General features: G+C 38.1%; 1 pseudogene; it reads right to left on the bottom strand.

Moving 5' to 3' along the window:
- Window positions 1–1,525: 1,525 nt before the first annotated feature.
- Window positions 1,526–2,460, bottom strand: LOC116598156 (annotated as a pseudogene).
- Between the last annotated feature and the right edge of the window lie 16,331 nt (window positions 2,461–18,791).

The raw sequence follows: 18,791 nt of genomic DNA, 5'->3' as shown, positions 1-18,791 counted from the left end.
TTCTAATCCATGAAAACATTTTCGGTGTTTGTACTTTATTGAAATGTTAAATTGAAAAATTGAAATATATTACTTAATAATGTAAGGAATCACTTCATATTATAGGTACCTTATTTTCATATATTATTATACACTCATTTTTCTTAAATTATTACAAATTAATTTTACTTAATGTGAAATTCACATAACAAAGAAGTGAATATCCATTAGGTACTCTCATAAACACATTAAAAAATATTAAAACCTTTGTCAAAGTATTTGAGAGAACTGGGAACAATGAAACTTTAAAATCTAAGAAAATGGGCAATTAAAGATTCCTGACACTTATGTGTATCATCATATTATTAGATATCTGATCCCTATTTTTGAATTTTAATTAATGGATAAACTACTTGAACCCTGCAGTGATGTAAATTACATTGTTTCTATGGTTTCTATCCACTTGGAGCCTGAAAATATATTGTTCTGTACATTAGGAGACTAAGCAGAACATTGAGACAGCCTCATGACAATCAGTTCAAGATATCCTGTATATCTACTTACATTATTAACATAGGAGCAAAGAAGAAAAGTAAACTGATTTCTGCTTACCAACCTTCATTGGGAAAGAAAGAGTAGTCTTACCCTAAAAATTCTCCCAAATGTTCCAGCAAAGCACTAATCAAAGATGACTCTAAAAAAATGTTTTCCAGGTTTTTTATCTACTGTGATATGACATTCATTTCTATTAGAAACACATTGTGTTCACAGTAGAGTGGTGTTGGTAAACTCTGAGAGTGAAGACTCACGTAGAGGCTGTACAGATGACTGCCAAAAGCTACAATAACTGCAACAGATAGGATGATTCTGGATTTGAATTTATAGCATCAGTTTTCCTTTGTTAAGAATAAAAATTGTACTCTCAAGCCTCTTTATTTATGTCATCTTTTGGGGGGAGTGGAGGGAAGTGTTAATTATTTTAAAAAACTTTTTGATATATTTCCCTAAGATTATATTCATGAGGTAAAATAAGGAAAATTAGGGAATTTGAATATAAACTTATAAAATGATTTGGACATAATATTATTGGAAAGAATATTATAGTACTGTTACATACTGTAAGATTTATCTGAATATTTACCACAAATAATTAGAATAAGCTTAGACTTACTAGTAGACATTTCACACAGAATTCTGTTACATTATTTGAACACCGAGTTTAATCAGAGAAACTTGGAAACATTAAATTATAGGGGCCCATCTGCAAGTCTTCTGGTTTCTCTTTTCTTCAAGAATAATGAACTACCATAGTCAGAGGCTACAGCCCTTCAGAAAAAATAATGAGAACTTAAAAACAGACTTAAATCAGGAATTATTTCCCAAGGCTTGGATTATTTGTTATGGCATATCAGTTTGCGGCTTCAATCACTGTTTTCTTACATGGACAAATATGCTGGCAACTGCTTCTAAAGTATTAATATGGAGGTGGCATTAATGTTGTGACTACAAGCAGCTCTTCATCCCCAAAGACCAAGTATAGTGTCCCTTATTTCCCAATAAATACTTGGCTCACACACTCTCTGATTTGCTTGGTCCTTACCCCATAGATGATAGGGTTGAGGGCTGATGGAAGGACCACATAGGTGTTGGCAACAAGAATGTGGACATAAGAGGGTATTTTTTGGCCAAATTGGTGAGTGAGAAAGGAGAAAAGAGAGGGTGTTTAGAAAACAAACATGACTGCGGCATGAGAGTTGCACGTGCTCAGTGTCTTGTGGCGGGCCTCTTGCGATTTGAGGCGGAATACAGCATGGAGGATGTAGCCATCAGAGATTCCAACGAATACCAGGACAAGAACAAGGAAGGAAGCAACAAAGAGACCATAGATAGCATTGATTTCAATGTTGGCACAAGCCAACTTGGCAATGCCCATGTGTTCACAGTAGGTGTGGGCAGTAATGCGGGCATTGCAAAAGGGTAGACGGTGGATTAGGTAGATCATGGGCAGTGTGAGCACGACTGCACTCAGTGCAAGCCCTACTCTAATTCCTGACAACACTTGGACTTTCAGGATGGTTGCATAGTGGAGGGGGTCACAGATGGCTACATAGCGGTCAAAGGCCACAGTCAGCAGAACAACAGATTCCATTCCTGTGAAGGTGTGTATGAGAAACATCTGGCTACACAAGTTCCAAAGCCGATTTCATGAGCATTAAACCAAAAGATACCCAACATTCATGGTACTGAGGTTATAGAGAAGGCCAGGTCTATGGCTGATAGAATGACAAGAAAGAAGAACATTGTATTCCGGAGGGCTCTTTCTGTCCATATGACTGTCGAGATTGTGACATTGCCAATAAGAGCCATAAAGTAAATACAACAGAATGGCAATGAAATCCAGGCATGGGCAGTCTCAAGCCCTGGGATGCCTAAAAGAAAAAAGGTGGATAGATGAAATATGGTTATATTTTGATGGGGCATTCTGGGTTTGGCTAGAATAGGAGAAGAAGATATGTATGTCCATTCCTAGAAGAAAAATAAAGCACAAAAATAGTTTCAAATAATTTCAAATTAGTTCTTGTTTTATTGCAGTGCAAGAGAAGGCAGTGATATTATTTCCTAACTGGTTCCTTATACTAGATTTACCAAAAGGAAGATTCCCATTACTGGACACAGTTGAATTCAAAGGACACATCATTTATGATGACTACTAGCAGAGTCAATGCTTACAGATAATATAACATCTTATACAGTTCTGATCCAAAATATTCTACAATCTGGTACTTTTTTCATGAGTGAAGAGTGGTATCTGGATTAACACATAATGTAATAACTTCCTAAATTGAGGATGTTGAGGACAAACATAATAAAGCAAAGACAAAAATGTGCAGCTACATATACAGGCCACAATGACAAGAAAAACACAGATAGTTGTCTTTCTCCACTTGACTTATTTCGCTAAGCATGATACCCTCTAGTTCCATCCACATTGTCACAAATGGCAAGATTTCATTTCTTTTGATGGCTGCATAGTATTCCATTGTGTATATATACCACATCTTCTTTATCCATTCATCTGTTGATGGACATCTAGGTTCTTTCCATAGTTTGGATATTGTGGACATTGCTGCTATAAATATTGGGGTGCACGTGCCCTTCTGATCACTATGTTTGTATCTTTAGGGTAAATACCCAGTAGTGCAATTGCTGGGTCATAGGGTACCTCTATTTTCAACATTTTGAGGAGCCTCCATGCTGTTTTCCAGAGTGGTTGCACCAGCTTGCATTCCCACCAACAGTGTAGAAAGCTTCCCCTTTCTCTGCATCCTCGCCAGCAATTGTTAATTTTAGCCATTCTGACTGCTGTGAGGTGATATCTCATTGTGGTTTTGATTTGTATTTCCCTGATGCCGAGTGATATGGTCTCCCTGATATGAGGAAGTGGTGATGCAACATGGGGGGTTAAGGGGGTAGGAAAAGAATAAATGAAACAAGATGGGATTGGGAGGAAGACAAACCATAAGTGACTCTTCTTCTCACAAAACAAACTGAGGGTTGCTGGGGGGAAGGGGGTTGGGAGAAGGGGGGTGGGGTTATGGACATTGGGGAGTGTATGTGCTTTGGTGAGTGCTGTGAAGTGTGTAAACCTGGTGATTCACAGATCTGTACCCCTGGGGATAAAAATATATGTTTATAAAAAATAAAAAAAAATAAAAAAAGAAAATTGTGACAAATGTATCCTCTTGAAGATCTTTAGGCATACTGACCAGCTGTCTAAGCAAGGTGCTCTGAATGTAGTAAGATGCAGGAGTCCCTCTTAGACTCTTAGTTCCCTGCTGCCTCCTTTATTGTTTGCTTTTCGAGCCTACTTTCACCTATGGTCCTATCTTAATTTGGATTTTTCTACTCCCATGAAAAGCCATTATCATTACTATCCTGCATTTGTCAGAGAGAATAGAAATTACTAAATACTAGAAAAATCTCTCTGTTTCCTATTACTGAGTAGAAGTTGTCATCAAAGACCTCACTCTTAGTCAGTAGCCTACAGAGCAGAGTCCTGGTGGATGCACTATATTCCCTTACAAAAATTAAGTGAAGCCAACCTCCGCCCCTCCGACACATACACCCCAGCCTTACCTCTGAGCAAAGAGATTTGGGTTAAGGCTCAGTTAGATTCCTTGGTCAACTGTAACCCAATGTTTATAGCAGCAATGGCCACGGTCGCCAAACTGTTGGAAAGAACCAAGATGCCCTTCAACGGACGAATGGATAAGGAAGATGTGGTCCAATACACTATGGAGTATTATGCCTCCATCAGAAAGGAGGAATACCCAACTTTTGTAGCAACATGGATGGGACTGGAAGAGATTATGCTGAGTGAAATAAGTCAAGCAGAGAGAGGCAATTATCATATAGTTTCACTTATTTGTGGAGCATAACAAATAGTATGGAGGAAAAGGGGAGATGGAGAGGAGAAGGTAGTTGGGGGAAATTGGAAGGGGAGGTGAACCATGAGAGACTATGGACTCTAAAAAACAATCTGAGGGGTTTGAATTGGCAGGGAGATGGGAGGTTGGGGTACCAGGTGGTGGGTATTATAGAGGGCACGGATTGCATGGAGCACTGGGTGTGGTGAAAAAATAATGAATACTGTTATGCCGAAAATAAATAAAAAATAAATTAAAAATAAAAAAGATTCCTTGGTCAACATATAACCTAACTCCATCTAGAATGTGAACTGGAGTCCCTATTATGCCCACCTTAGAGAAAAGATTTTGAAACTTCTGGCCTTTTGTCTCCTGAGGGACAGCTCTGAAAATAAACCCAAGCCTTTAGCTCCCTATAGCCTTGGGTTTTAGGACCATGATCTCAAAGTCTCCTTGGAAAGGGGCTGACATTATTTGTTCTCCAAGAAGGAGGGAATGGAAAAGAAGCAGATGAAAGACAAACATACAAAAAGGCAGAGACAGACCTTAGCATAAAAATATATACCCATATACATGCACAGAATATACACACAATAATACTGAGTATATTCAAATGATTGTAAATTTGTATGTGGTCTTTTCAGATATCACTCTTCTCTAAAATCAGGACAAGATATTTCTGATGCATAGGCTTCTTCTTCACACATGCTTATCTTTGTGTAGAAAAAGAAAGTTCCTGATTTCCCAAGTTATTAAATTGCCATCATGGTTCTTAAGAGCTTATCCTGCCTTATTTATTGTTGATTCTATCTACACATGCAAGGGTCTTACTTAGATGGTTTAAAGTAGTTTTGTTCCATAATATTTACAAGGCTTCCTATATAAATTATATTACCACCTACTTTACCACACTTACTAAATTTCATGCATCTCTTTGCTGTCTAACATATAAACATCATGTTTCTGTGAATGATATTCCTTCATTCTTTTTCCATAATCATTGGACTATATTTCTCTCCTCTCCCCTCTGCTCTCCCCTTCTCTTTCCCTTTCTTTCCCTTCTTCTTTTGATTAATAACCATTGTAATATGTGTGAAGTTGTCTCATTGTGGTTTTGATTAGAGATGTTGAGCATCTTCTTGCGTGTTAATTGGCCATTTGTAGATCTTCCTCAGAGAGGCCTAGTACAGACACCTTAACAATTATTTTCAATTAATTGGATTATTTTTTAAATTTCCTTTTTAGAACGTTCATTGTTAGTGGCTAAAAATGCAATTGAATTTTGTAACCTGAATTCTTATTGAATTTGTTTATTATTTCTAAACTTCATATTTTGGTGGAATGTTCAAGGTTTCTACATATTAGATCATGTCATCTGAGAACAAAGATAATTTTACATTTTCCTTTCCAATTTGGATGCTTTTTATTTCTTTATTTTCTTTTCTTTTTTTTTTTTTTTAAGTAGGCTCTTTGCAGGTCTTGAACTCAGGGCCCTAGGATCAAGACCTGAGCTGAGATAAAAAATCAGATGCTTAACCAACTGAGCTAACCCAGGCATCCCTTCTTTCTCATTTCTAACTGATCTGGCCAAAACTTCCAAAATTGTGTTGAATAGAAATAGTGAAACTGGGCATCTTGGTCCTGATCTTAGAGGAAAAACTTTCATTTTTTACCATTGAGCATGTTGTTATCTGTATAAATTGTAAATTTAGGTTTTTCTTTTTTAATATAAGGGTTTGTGGCTATACCTTTCTCTTTCCCAAGTGCCGTTTGGAATGTAGTTTTTTCATTTTATTTTTGCAATGTTTTCCAATTGTTCTTGTGATTTCTTTCTTGACCCATTAATAGTTTTGTTTAATTTCTACAAATTTGTGGATTTTCCAGTTTTTCCTCTATTGATTTCTAGTTTCATTCTATTATGGAATAAAAAATATTTTCTCTGATTTCAATCTTTTTATGTTTGTTACATCTTAGCATCTTGTCTACTTTGGAGAATGTTCCATGTGCAGTTAAGACACATGTATTTTCTGCAATTGTTGTATGGGGTGTTCTGAATATATTATGTTCAATTGTTCTATAGTATAGTTCAAGTTCTCTGATGGTGTAATGGATTACAATCATTGGCTTTAAAGGGTGAGCAAGTTTTATATAACTGGAACAAATTGTGCTTAGTCATGGTTATAATTCTTTTTACACATTGTTGGATTAGATTTGCTAATACTGTCTTGAGAATTTTTGCATCAGTGTTCCTGACAGATATTGGTCTGTAGTCTTCTTTTGTTGTTCTTTTTGTTTTTGGTTTTGACATTAAGGAAACCCTGCCCTCATAGAACAAATTAAAAAAAGTATTCTATTTCTATCTTCTGAAAAGAATTGCAAAGAGTAGATATACATCTATATCTAGTATAGATATAGATATCTATACTAGATATACATCTATATCTAGTATAGATATAGATATCTATACTAGATATACATTCTTCTATGTCTGGTAACGTTCATCAGTAATTTAGTCTGGGCTGAGTGTTTTCTGTTTTGGAAGACTGTCAATCATTGAAACAGTTTCTTTATCAGATACCAGCTTATTCAGATCACCTAATTCTTTTTTTTTTTTTTTTTTTTTTTTTTTTTTTTTTTCCAGCATAACAGTATTCATTATTTTTGCACCACACCCCGTGCTCCATGCAATCCGTGCCCTCTATAATACCCACCACCTGGTACCCCAACCTCCCACCCCCCGTCCCTTCAAAACCCTCAGATTGTTTTTCAGAGTCCATAGTCTCTCATGGTTCACCTCCCCTTCCAATTTCCCCCAACTCCCTTCTCCACTCTAAGTCCCCATGTCCTCCATGCTATTTGTTATGCTCCACAAATAAGTGAAACCATATGATAATTGACTCTCTCTGCTTGACTTATTTCACTCAGCATAATCTCTTCCAGTCCCGTCCATGTTGCTACAAAAGTTGGGTATTCATCCTTTCTGATGGAGGCATAATACTCTATCCCCAGGGGTACAGGTCTGTGAATCACCAGGTTTACACACTTCATAGCACTCACCAAAGCACATACCCTCCCCAATGTCCATAATCCCACCCCCTTCTCCCAAACCCCCTCCCCCCAGCAACCCTCAGTTTGTTTTGTGAGATTAAAAGTCACTTATGGTTTGTCTCCCTCCCAATCCCATCTTGTTTCCTTTATTCTTCTCCTACCCACTTAAGCCCCCATGTTGCATCACCACTTCCTCATATCAAGGAGATCATATGATAGTTGTCTTTCTCTGCTTGACTTATTTCGCTAAGCATGATACGCTCTAGTTCCATCCATGTTGTCGCAAATGGCAAGATTTCATTTCTTTTGATGGCTGCATAGTATTCCATTGTGTATATATACCACATCTTCTTGATCCATTCATCTGTTGATGGACATCTAGGTTCTTTCCATAGTTTGGCTATTGTGGACATTGCTGCTATAAACATTCGGGTGCACGTGCCCCTTTGGATCACTACGTTTGTATCCTTAGGGTAAATACCCAATAGTGCAATTGCTGGGTCATAGGGCAGTTCTATTTTCAACATTTTGAGGAACCTCCATGCTGTTTTCCAGAGTGGCTGCACCAGCTTGCATTCCCACCAACAGTGTAGGAGGGTTCCCCTTTCTCCGCATCCTCGCCAGCATCTGTCATTTCCTGACTTGTTGATTTTAGCCATTCTGACTGGTGTGAGGTGATATCTCATTGTGGTTTTGATTTGTATTTCCCTGATGCCGAGTGATATGGAGCACTTTTTCATGTGTCTGTTGGCCATCTGGATGTCTTCTTTGCAGAAATGTCTGTTCATGTCCTCTGCCCATTTCTTGATTGGATTATTTGTTCTTTGGGTGTTGAGTTTGCTAAGTTCTTTATAGATTCTGGACACTAGTCCTTTATCTGATATGTCATTTGCAAATATCTTCTCCCATTCTGTCAGTTGTCTTTTGATTTTGTTAACCGTTTCCTTTGCTGTGCAAAAGCTTTTGATCTTGATGAAATCCCAATAGTTCATTTTTGCCCTTGCTTCCCTTGCCTTTTGCGTTGTTCCTAGGAAGATGTTGCTGCGGTTGAGGTCAAAGAGGTTGCTGCCTGTGTTCTCCTCAAGGATTTTGATGGATTCCTTTCGCACATTGAGGTCCTTCATCCATTTTGAGTCTATTTTTGTGTGTGGTGTAAGGAAATGGTCCAATTTCATTTTTCTGCATGTGGCTGTCCAATTTTCCCAGCACCATTTATTGAAGAGGCTGTCTTTTTGCCATTGGACATTCTTTCCTGCTTTGTCGAAGATTAGTTGACCATAGAGTTGAGGGTCTATTTCTGGGCTCTCTATTCTGTTCCATTGATCTATGTGTCTGTTTTTGTGCCAGTACCATGCTGTCTTGATGACGACAGCTTTGTAATAGAGCTTGAAGTCCGGAATTGTGATGCCACCAACGTTGGCTTTCTTTTTCAATATCCCTTTGGCTATTCGAGGTCTTTTCTGGTTCCATATAAATTTTAGCATTATTTGTTCCATTTCTTTGAAAAAGATGGATGGTACTTTGATAGGAATTGCATTAAATGTGTAGATTGCTTTAGGTAGCATAGACATTTTCACAATATTTATTCTTCCAATCCAGGAGCATGGAACATTTTTCCATTTCTTTGTGTCTTCCTCAATTTCTTTCATGAGTACTTTATAGTTTTCTGAGTATAGATTCTGTGTCTCTTTGGTTAGGTTTATTCCTAGGTATCTTATGGTTTTGGGTGCAATTGTAAATGGGATTGACTCCTTAATTTCTCTTTCTTCTGTCTTGCTGTTGGTGTAGAGAAATGCAACTGATTTCTGTGCATTGATTTTATATCCTGACACTTTACTGAATTCCTGTATAAGTTCTAGCAGTTTTGGAGTGGAGTCTTTTGGGTTTTCCACATATAGTATCATATCATCTGCGAAGAGTGATAATTTGACTTCTTCTTTGCCGATTTGGATGCCTTTAATTTCCTTTTGTTGTCTGATTGCTGAGGCTAGGACTTCTAGTACTATGTTGAATAGCAGTGGTGATAATGGACATCCCTGCCGTGTTCCTGACCTTAGCGGAAAAGCTTTCAGTTTTTCTCCATTGAGAATGATATTTGCGGTGGGTTTTTCATAGATGGCTTTGATGATATTGAGGTATGTGCCCTCTATCCCTACACTTTGAAGAGTTTTGATCAGGAAGGGATGCTGTACTTTGTCAAATGCTTTTTCAGCATCTATTGAGAGTATCATATGGTTCTTGTTCTTTCTTTTATTGATGTGTTGTATCACATTGACTGATTTGCGGATGTTGAACCAACCTTGCAGCCCTGGAATAAATCCCACTTGGTCGTGGTGAATAATCTTTTTAATGTACTGTTGAATCCTATTGGCTAGTATTTTGTTGAGTATTTTCGCATCTGTGTTCATCAAGGATATCGGTCTATAGCTCTCTTTTTTGGTGGGATCCTTGTCTGGTTTTGGGATCAAGGTGATGCTGGCCTCATAAAATGAGTTTGGAAGTTTTCCTTCCATTTCTATTTTTTGGAACAGTTTCAGGAGAATAGGAATTAGTTCTTCTTTAAATGTTTGGTAGAATCCCCCGGGAAGCCGTCTGGCCCTGGGCTTTTGTTTGTTTGGAGATTTTTAATGACTGTTTCAATCTCCTTACTGGTTATGGGTCTGTTCAGGCTTTCTATTTCTTCCTGGTTCAGTTGTGGTAGTTTATATGTTTCTAGGAATGCATCCATTTCTTCCAGATTGTCAAATTTATTGGCGTAGAGTTGCTCATAGTATGTTCTTATAATAGTTTGTATTTCTTTGGTGTTAGTTGTGATCTCTCCTCTTTCATTCATGATTTTATTTATTTGGGTCCTTTCTCTTTTCTTTTTGATAAGTCGGGCCAGGGGTTTATCAATTTTATTAATTCTTTCAAAGAACCAGCTCCTAGTTTCGTTGATTTGTTCTATTGTTTTTTTGGTTTCTATTTCATTGATTTCTGCTCTGATCTTTATGATTTCTCTTCTCCTGCTGGGCTTAGGGTTTCTTTCTTGTTCTTTCTCTAGCTCCTTTAAGTGTAGGGTTAGGTTGTGTACCTGAGATCTTTCTTGTTTCTTGAGAAAGGCTTGTACCGCTATATATTTTCCTCTCAGGACTGCCTTTGTTGTGTCCCACAGATTTTGAACCGTTGTATTTTCATTATCATTTGTTTCCATGATTTTTTTCAATTCTTCTTTAATTTCCCGGTTGACCCATTCATTCTTTAGAAGGATGCTGTTTAGTCTCCATGTATTTGGGTTCTTTCCAAACTTCCTTTTGTGGTTGAGTTCTAGCTTTAGAGCATTGTGGTCTGAAAATATGCAGGGAATGATCCCAATCTTTTGATACCGGTTGAGTCCTGATTTAGGACCGAGGATGTGATCTATTCTGGAGAATGTTCCATGTGCACTAGAGAAGAATGTGTATTCTGTTGCTTTGGGATGAAATATTCTGAATATATCTGTGATGTCCATCTGGTCCAGTGTGTCGTTTAAGGCCTTTATTTCCTTGCTGATCTTTTGCTTGGATGATCTGTCCATTTCAGTGAGGGGAGTGTTAAAGTCCCCTACTATTATTGTATTATTGTTGATGTGTTTCTTTGATTTTGTTATTAATTGGTTTATATAGTTGGCTGCTCCCACGTTGGGGGCATAGATATTTAAAATTGTTAGATCTTCTTGTTGGACAGACCCTTTGAGTATGATATAGTGTCCATCCTCATCTCTTATTATAGTCTTTGGCTTAAAATCTAATTGATCTGATATAAGGATTGCCACTCCTGCTTTCTTCTGATGTCCATTAGCATGGTAAATTCTTTTCCACCCCCTCACTTTAAATCTGGAGGTGTCTTCGGGCTTAAAATGAGTTTCTTGGAGGCAACATATAGATGGGTTTTGTTTTTTTATCCATTCTGATACCCTGTGTCTTTTGACAGGGGCATTTAGCCCATTAACATTCAGGGTAACTATTGAGAGATATGAATTTAGTGCCATTGTATTGCCTGTAAGTTGACTGTTACTGTATATGGTCTCTGTTCCTTTCTGATCTACCACTTGTAGGCTCTCTCTTTGCTTAGAGGACCCCTTTCAATATTTCCTGTAGAGCTGGTTTGGTATTTGCAAATTCTTTCAGTTTTTGTTTGTCCTGGAAGCTTTTAATCTCTCCTTCCATTTTCAATGATAGCCTAGCTGGATATAGTATTCTTGGCTGCATGTTTTTCTCGTTTAGTGCTCTGAAAATATCATGCCAGCTCTTTCTGGCCTGCCAGGTCTCTGTGGATAAGTCAGCTGCCAATCTAATATTTTTACCATTGTATGTTACAGACTTCTTTTCCCGGGCTGCTTTCAGGATTTTCTCTTTGTCACTGAGACTTGTAAATTTTACTATTAGGTGACGGGGTGTGGGCCTATTCCTATTGATTTTGAGGGGCGTTCTCTGAACCTCCTGAATTTTGATGCTCGTTCCCTTTGCCATATTGGGGAAATTCTCCCCAATAATTCTCTCCAGTATACCTTCTGCTCCCCTCTCTCTTTCTTCTTCTTCTGGAATCCCAATTATTCTAATGTTGTTTCGTCTTATGGTGTCACTTATCTCTCGAATTCTCCCCTCGTGGTCCAGTAGCTGTTTGTCCCTCTTTTGCTCAGCTTCTTTATTCTCTGTCATTTGGTCTTCTATATCACTAATTCTTTCTTCTGTCTCATTTATCCTAGCAGTGAGAGCCTCCATTTTTGATTGCACTTCATTAATAGCTTTTTTTATTTCAACTTGGTTAGATTTTAGTTCTTTTATTTCTCCAGAAAGGGCTTTTATATCTCTCGAGAGGGTTTCTCTAATATCTTCCATGCCTTTTTCGAGCCCGGCTAGAACCTTGAGAATTGTCATTCTGAACTCTAGATCTGACATATTACCAATGTCTGTATTGATTAGGTCCCTAGCCTTCGGTACTGCCTCTTGTTCTTTTTTTTGTGTTGAATTTTTCCGTCTTGTCATTTTGTCCAGATAAGAGTATATGAAGGGGCAAGTAAAATACTAAAAGGGTGGCAACAACCCCAGGAAAAAATGCTTTAACCAAATTAGAAGAGATCCAAAATCGTGAGGGGGGAGAAAGGGGATAAAAAGAGGTTCAAAAAGGAAGAAAGAAAAAAAAAAAAAAAGAAAGAAAAAAGAATAGAAAAGAATTAAAAAATAAAAAAAAAGGAAAACACCTAAGAAAAATGTAAAAAAGAAAAAATATATATATTAGATAAACTAGTAAAAAATCGTTAAAAAAGAAAAAGGTAACAGTTAAAAAAAAAAAAAAATTTTACCCGAAGGCGAGAAAAAAAAAAAATGAAAAAGAAAAAAATTAAATTAACTGCAAGACTAAAAAAAAATCACAGGGAAAAAGCCATGAGTTCCGTGCTTGGCTTTCTCTTCCTCCGAATTCTGCTGCTCTCCTTGGTATTGAAACCGCACTCCTTGGTAGGTGAACTTGGTCTCGGCTGGATTTCTTGTTGATCTTCTGGGGGAGGGGCCTGTTGTAGTGATTCTCAAGTGTCTTTGCCCCAGGCGGAATTACACCGCCCTTACCCGGGGCCGGGGTGAGTAATCCGCTCAGGTTTGCTTTCAGGAGCTTTTGTTCCCTGAGCGCTTTCCGTAGAGTTCCGGAGGACGGGAATACAAATGGCGGCCTCCTGGTCTCCGGCCCGGAGGAGCCGAGAGCCCAGGGCCGCACTCCTCAGTGCGCCCTCCGAGAACAGCGCCCAGTTACTCCCGTCTGCCTGACCTCCGGCCGCGTTCCGAGCTCTCCGAGCCTGCGACCAGTTCAAGGTAACACCGAGCTGTGAGCTTACTGTCGGCTCTGTCTCTGTAGCCGGCTTTCCCGTTCCAATACCCGCAAGCTCTGCGACACTCAGACACCCCTGCTCCTTTTGTGACCCTGCGGGACCTGAGGCCACGCTGAACCCGCGTGGGCTTCGCCCCGGTTTAGCCTCTGGAGCGATGTCCCTCAGCGGAACAGACTTTTAAAAGTCCTGATTTTGTGCACCGTTGCTCCGCCGCTTGCCGGGAGCCGGCCCCTCCCCCCGGGGTCTATCTTCCCGTCGCTTTGGATTCACTTCTCCGCCGGTCCTACCTTTCAGAAAGTGGTTGTTTTTCTGTTTCCAGAATTGCTGTTCTTCTTCTCTTCGATCTGCCGATGGATTTTCAGGTGTTTGCAATCTTTAGATAAGCTAACTAGCTGATCTCCGGCTAGCTGAAGCAGTCTCAGCCTGCTACTTCTCCGCCATCTTGACTCCTCCCTCCAGATCACCTAATTCTTATGTGAGTGTTGGCATATTATGTCTCTCAAGGAATTGTTTCATTTCATCCAGGTTATGGAATTTATGGGCATAGACCTGTCCCTCGTATTACTTTTTTTTTTTTTTTTTTTAATGTTCGTGGATCTATAGTCACATCCCCTCTTTCACTTCATAATGTGTGTCCTAGCTCACTCTTACTTTGTTAGCCTGTCTAGAGGCATATTGTTATAACCAGGTTTTGGTTTCATTGATTTTCTCTATTGATTCACCGTGTTGAATTTTACTGAGTTATACTCTAAATCTTGTTTTTTTTTTCTTTCTTTTCTCCTGCTTATTTTTTATTTAATTTGTTCTTCCTTTTCTAGCTTCCAGGGTGGAAATTGTGATTTTTAAATTTTATATCTTTCAGGGCGCCTGGGTGGCTCAGTTGTTAAGCGTCTACCTTTGGTTCAGGTCATGATCTTAGGGTCCTGGGATCGAGCCCCACATCAGGCTCTCTGCTCAACAGGAAGCCTGCTTCTCCCTCTCCCACTCCTATGTTTCTGTTCCCTCTCTCGCTGTGTCTCTGTCAAATAAATAAATAAAATCTTTTAAAAAAATTATATCTTTCTTATTTTCTAATATATACATTTAATGCTGTAAATTTTTCTCTAGGCACTGCTTTAGCTGCATTCACAACATATTTTGTTTTAATTTTATTTAGCTCAAAATATCTTTTATTATCTCTTTGAGATTTCTTCTTTCACTCATTATTTAGGAGTATATTGTTGAATCCCCAAGTATTTGGGTATTTCTTTTGTTGTTTCCAGTGTAATTTCATTGTGGTCTAAGAACATACATTATGTAATTTCTATTCTTTCAAATTTGTTAAGACAGAATCCTAGAGGAGAACATAGGCAGTAATCTCTTCGATATCAGCCACAGCAACTTCTTTCAAGATATGTCTCCAAAGGCAAAGGAAACAAAAGCGAAAATGAACTTTTGGGACTTCATCAAAATCAAAAGCTTCTGCACAGCAAAGGAAACAGTCAAAAAAACAAAGAGGCAACCCACGGAATGGGAGAAGATATTTGTAAATGACAGTACAGACAAAAGGTTGATATCCAGGATCTATAAAGAACTCCTCAAACTCAACACACACAAAACAGACAATTATATCCAAAAATGGGCAGAAGATATGAACAGACACTTCTCCAATGAAGACATACAAATGGCTATCAGACACATGAAAAAATGTTCATCATCACTAGCCATCAGGGAGATTCAAATCAAAACCACATTGAGATATCACCTTACACCAGTTAGAATGGCCAAAATTTGCAAGACAGGTAACAACATGTGTTGGAGGGGATGTGGAGAAAGGGGAACCCTCTTCCACTGTTGGTGGGAATGCAAGTTGGTGCAGCCTCTTTGGAGAACAGTGTGGAGATTCCTCAAGAAATTAAAAATAGAACTTCCCTATGACCCTGCCATTGCACTACTGGGTATTTACCCCAAAGTAACAGATGTAGTGAAAAGAAGGGCCATCTGTGCCCCAATGTTTATAGCAGCAATGGCCACGGTCACCAAACTGTTGGAAAGAACCAAGATGCCCTTCAACGGACGAATGGATAAGGAAGATGTGGTCCATATGCACTATGGAGTATTATGCCTCCATCAGAAAGGATGAATACCCAACTTTTGTAGCAACATGGATGGGACTGGAAGAGATTATGCTGAGTGAAATAAGTCAAGCAGAGAGAGTCAATTATCATATGGTTTCACTCATTTGTGGAGCATAACAAATAGCATGGAGGACATGGGGAGATAGAGAGGAGAAGGGAGTTGGGGGAAATTGGAAAGGGAGGTGAACCATGAGAGACTATGGACTCTGAAAAACAATCTGAGGGTTTTGAAGGGGTGGGGGTGGGAGGTTGGGGTACCAGGTGGTGGGTATTATAGAGGGCACGGATTGCATGGAGCACTGGGTGTGGTGCAAAAATAATGAATACTGTATGCTAAAAATAAATAAAAAATAAATTTTAAAATTTGTTAAGGTGATTTTATAGTTCAAAACAGGCTCTATCCTGGTGAGTGTTCCATGCAAACTTTGCAAGCTTGAGAATGATTTGTATTCTTCTGTTTTTGGATTGAGCAGTCTATAGAGGTTGATGATACCTGGTTGATCAATGATGTCATTTAGTTCAACTGTATCCTTACTGATTTTTCTGCCTGCAGCAACTGTCAATTTCTGATAAAGGTATGTTGAATTCTCCAAATATAGTAGCAGATTTATCTATTTCTCCTTGGAATTCTATCAGTTTTTGCATCATGTATTTTGATATTCTGTTTTTAGCTACATACATGTTAAAGAATATTATTGTGGTTTTAATTAAGAATTTTATATAATTCTATTTTCTCTCTTTCTTGGCATATCAGTTGTACTTCTTTTTATTTTATTTTATTTTTTTACTTTTTTTAGTCACTGCCCTAGAGTTTGCAGTATACATTTAAACTAATCCAAGTCTACTTTCAAATAACACTATACCACCATGAGAGTAACTTTTAATAACAAATTAACCCTAATACATCCCTCCTGTCCTTTGTATCATTGCTGGCATTCATTTTGCTTATACATGTACATGCACATACATTTATCTAACAGGTGAACATTTATTCAGAATAATTATAGCAACTGTGTGTAAATGTATGTTTATATACAATGTTCATATAATTATTTTGAACAATCAACACTTTAGATAAATTACAAATAAGAAAACTAAAAGATTTTATTTTACTTTCACTTATTTCATCCTCAATACTCTTCCTTTCCTTAAGCAGATTTGGATGTTTGACCTATATTATTTTCCTTCTCTCTAAGAATTTACTTAACATTTCTTTCAAGCTGGTGTACTTATACCAAATTATCTCAATTTTTGTTTGTCTGAGAAATTTTTTATTTCTCTTTCATTTTTGAAGAATTATTTTTCAGGGTACAGAATTCTCCTTTTTTTTCCCCTCTCCTAACACTTTAATTTCACTCCACTTTTCTTGCTTGCATGGTTTCTGAGGACAAATTAAATGTAATTTTTATCTTTGTTTCTTGATAACCAACATGTTGTTGTTGTTTTTTAAACTCTGGTTTCTTTTGTTCCCCATCATTGACATTTTGCTGTTTGGAGGTGATCTGCCTAGATCTATTGTTCTGTTGGCATTTATCCTACATGGTAGTCTCTGAAATTCCTTGATACGTACTTTGGTGTCTCGCATTAATCTGAGAAAATTCTCCATCAGTATCACTTCAAATATTTCTTTTGTTCCCATCTCTCCTTTTTCTTCTTCTGATATTCCCGTTACTCATATGTTCCATAGTGTGTTGTTATTAGTTGTCCTACAGTCCTTAGACATTGCTTGCTTGCTTGCTTGATTTGTTTGTTTGTTTTTCTTTTCTTCTTCTTCTTCTTCTTCTTTTTTTCTTTTTTCTTTTTTAGTCTTATTTCTCTTTGCCTCTCATTTTGGGAAGTCTCTATTGAGGTATTCTCATGATCAGAGATTCTTTCTTTAGTATGTCCAATATACTAGTTAATAATCCCCTCAAAGTCTTTCTTCATTTCTGTTACTTTTTTGAACCTTAGCGTTTCTTTTTGGTTCTTTCTTAGGATTTCCATCTGTCTGCTTACATGGCCCATGTGTTCTCGCATGATGTGTGTTTTATCCAATAGAGTCCTTAGTATATTAATAATAGTTTTTAAAAGTCGTGGTCTAGGAATTCCAACATCCTTGCCATATCTAAGTTTGGTTCCAGCTTTGGCTCTTTCTCTTGAAATTGTGTTTTTTGCCTTTTAGTATGTTTTGTAATTTCTTCCTGACACAATGTCCTGGGTTTGAAAACTGCCACAAATAGGCCTTTACTAATGTGGCAGTAAGATGTAGGGAGAGGGGGGATTGCTCATTGTTCCATGATTAGGTCTCAGTCTTTTAGTAAACTTTTACATCTGAGCTATAAATTTCCTGTGTTATACCCAATTTCCCCTTCATTCCTCTTAGGAGGAACCAGATGTCTAGGGTGGACTGAAGTTGGCTTTTTCCCTTTTCCCACCTGGAAGGCTAGAGCCAGCCAGAATTGAGTATTTCCTTTCCTCCAGACCAGTTAGACTCTGATAAAACCTTACCAGATTAGGGTTTGGCTCACTAGATTTTTCTAAATGCAGACCTTGTTAAGAAGAACAGAATGCTCTGATGTATTTCAAAATGGTTCACTTTCCCCTGCCCCTGACAAATGAGAGGATTTTCTTTTATACCACTGTGAGGACCTGATGAGTTCCTGTATGTAAAACTTATGAAAGAGTGGGGACCAATCAATGAATGGGTTCCCCTGGAGTTTATCTCTCAGGTTTGCCCACACTAAGCCTCTAGCAACTTGTCAATTGTGGTTTGTATTTTCTTATCCTGGCACTGCTTCCCATGGAGATTTCTGCTCCAATAAATTGTATTCTTCTGTCTTAACTTACTGGTTTCTTCAGCTTCAGAAGCAGCAGTTTGCCCTATGATCTTGCTTCTCTTATGGGCCCAAGAAGAGTTGCTGACTTTTCAGTTGGTTCCACATTTTACTTGTTGTTAGGGTGCAGTGTAAACTTCCAGTGTCTCACATGCTAGACTGGAAAAATGAAGTCTGAATTCTGGTTTTTGTTGTTGTTGTTGTTGTTGCTGTTGTTTTGAGATTTTATTTATATATTTGACAGAGAGAGAGAGAGAGAGATCACAAGTAGGCAGAGGTAGGCAGAGAGGGAGGGGGAAGCAGGCTCCCTGCTGAGTAGAGAGCCTGATGTGGGGCTCAATTTGGGCCTAATCCCAGGACCCTGAGCCTGTGACCTGAGCCGAAGGCAGAGGCCTAACACACTAAGCCACCTAGGTGCTCCTGGATTCTGTTGTTTTAATCCATCCTGCCACTCTTTGTTTTGACTGGGGATTTTTAAACATTTACATTTAAAATAATTGTTCATTAGGAAAGATTTACCATTATCTTACTGTTTTCTGTATGTCTTATAATTTTTTTGTCCCTC

This window comes from Mustela erminea, chromosome 9 (genome assembly GCF_009829155.1).
Source record: "Mustela erminea isolate mMusErm1 chromosome 9, mMusErm1.Pri, whole genome shotgun sequence".
Lineage (NCBI taxonomy): Eukaryota > Metazoa > Chordata > Mammalia > Carnivora > Mustelidae > Mustela > Mustela erminea.
Note: the sequence above shows the minus strand (reverse complement) of the source record. Positions and strands in the feature narration are given on the sequence as shown.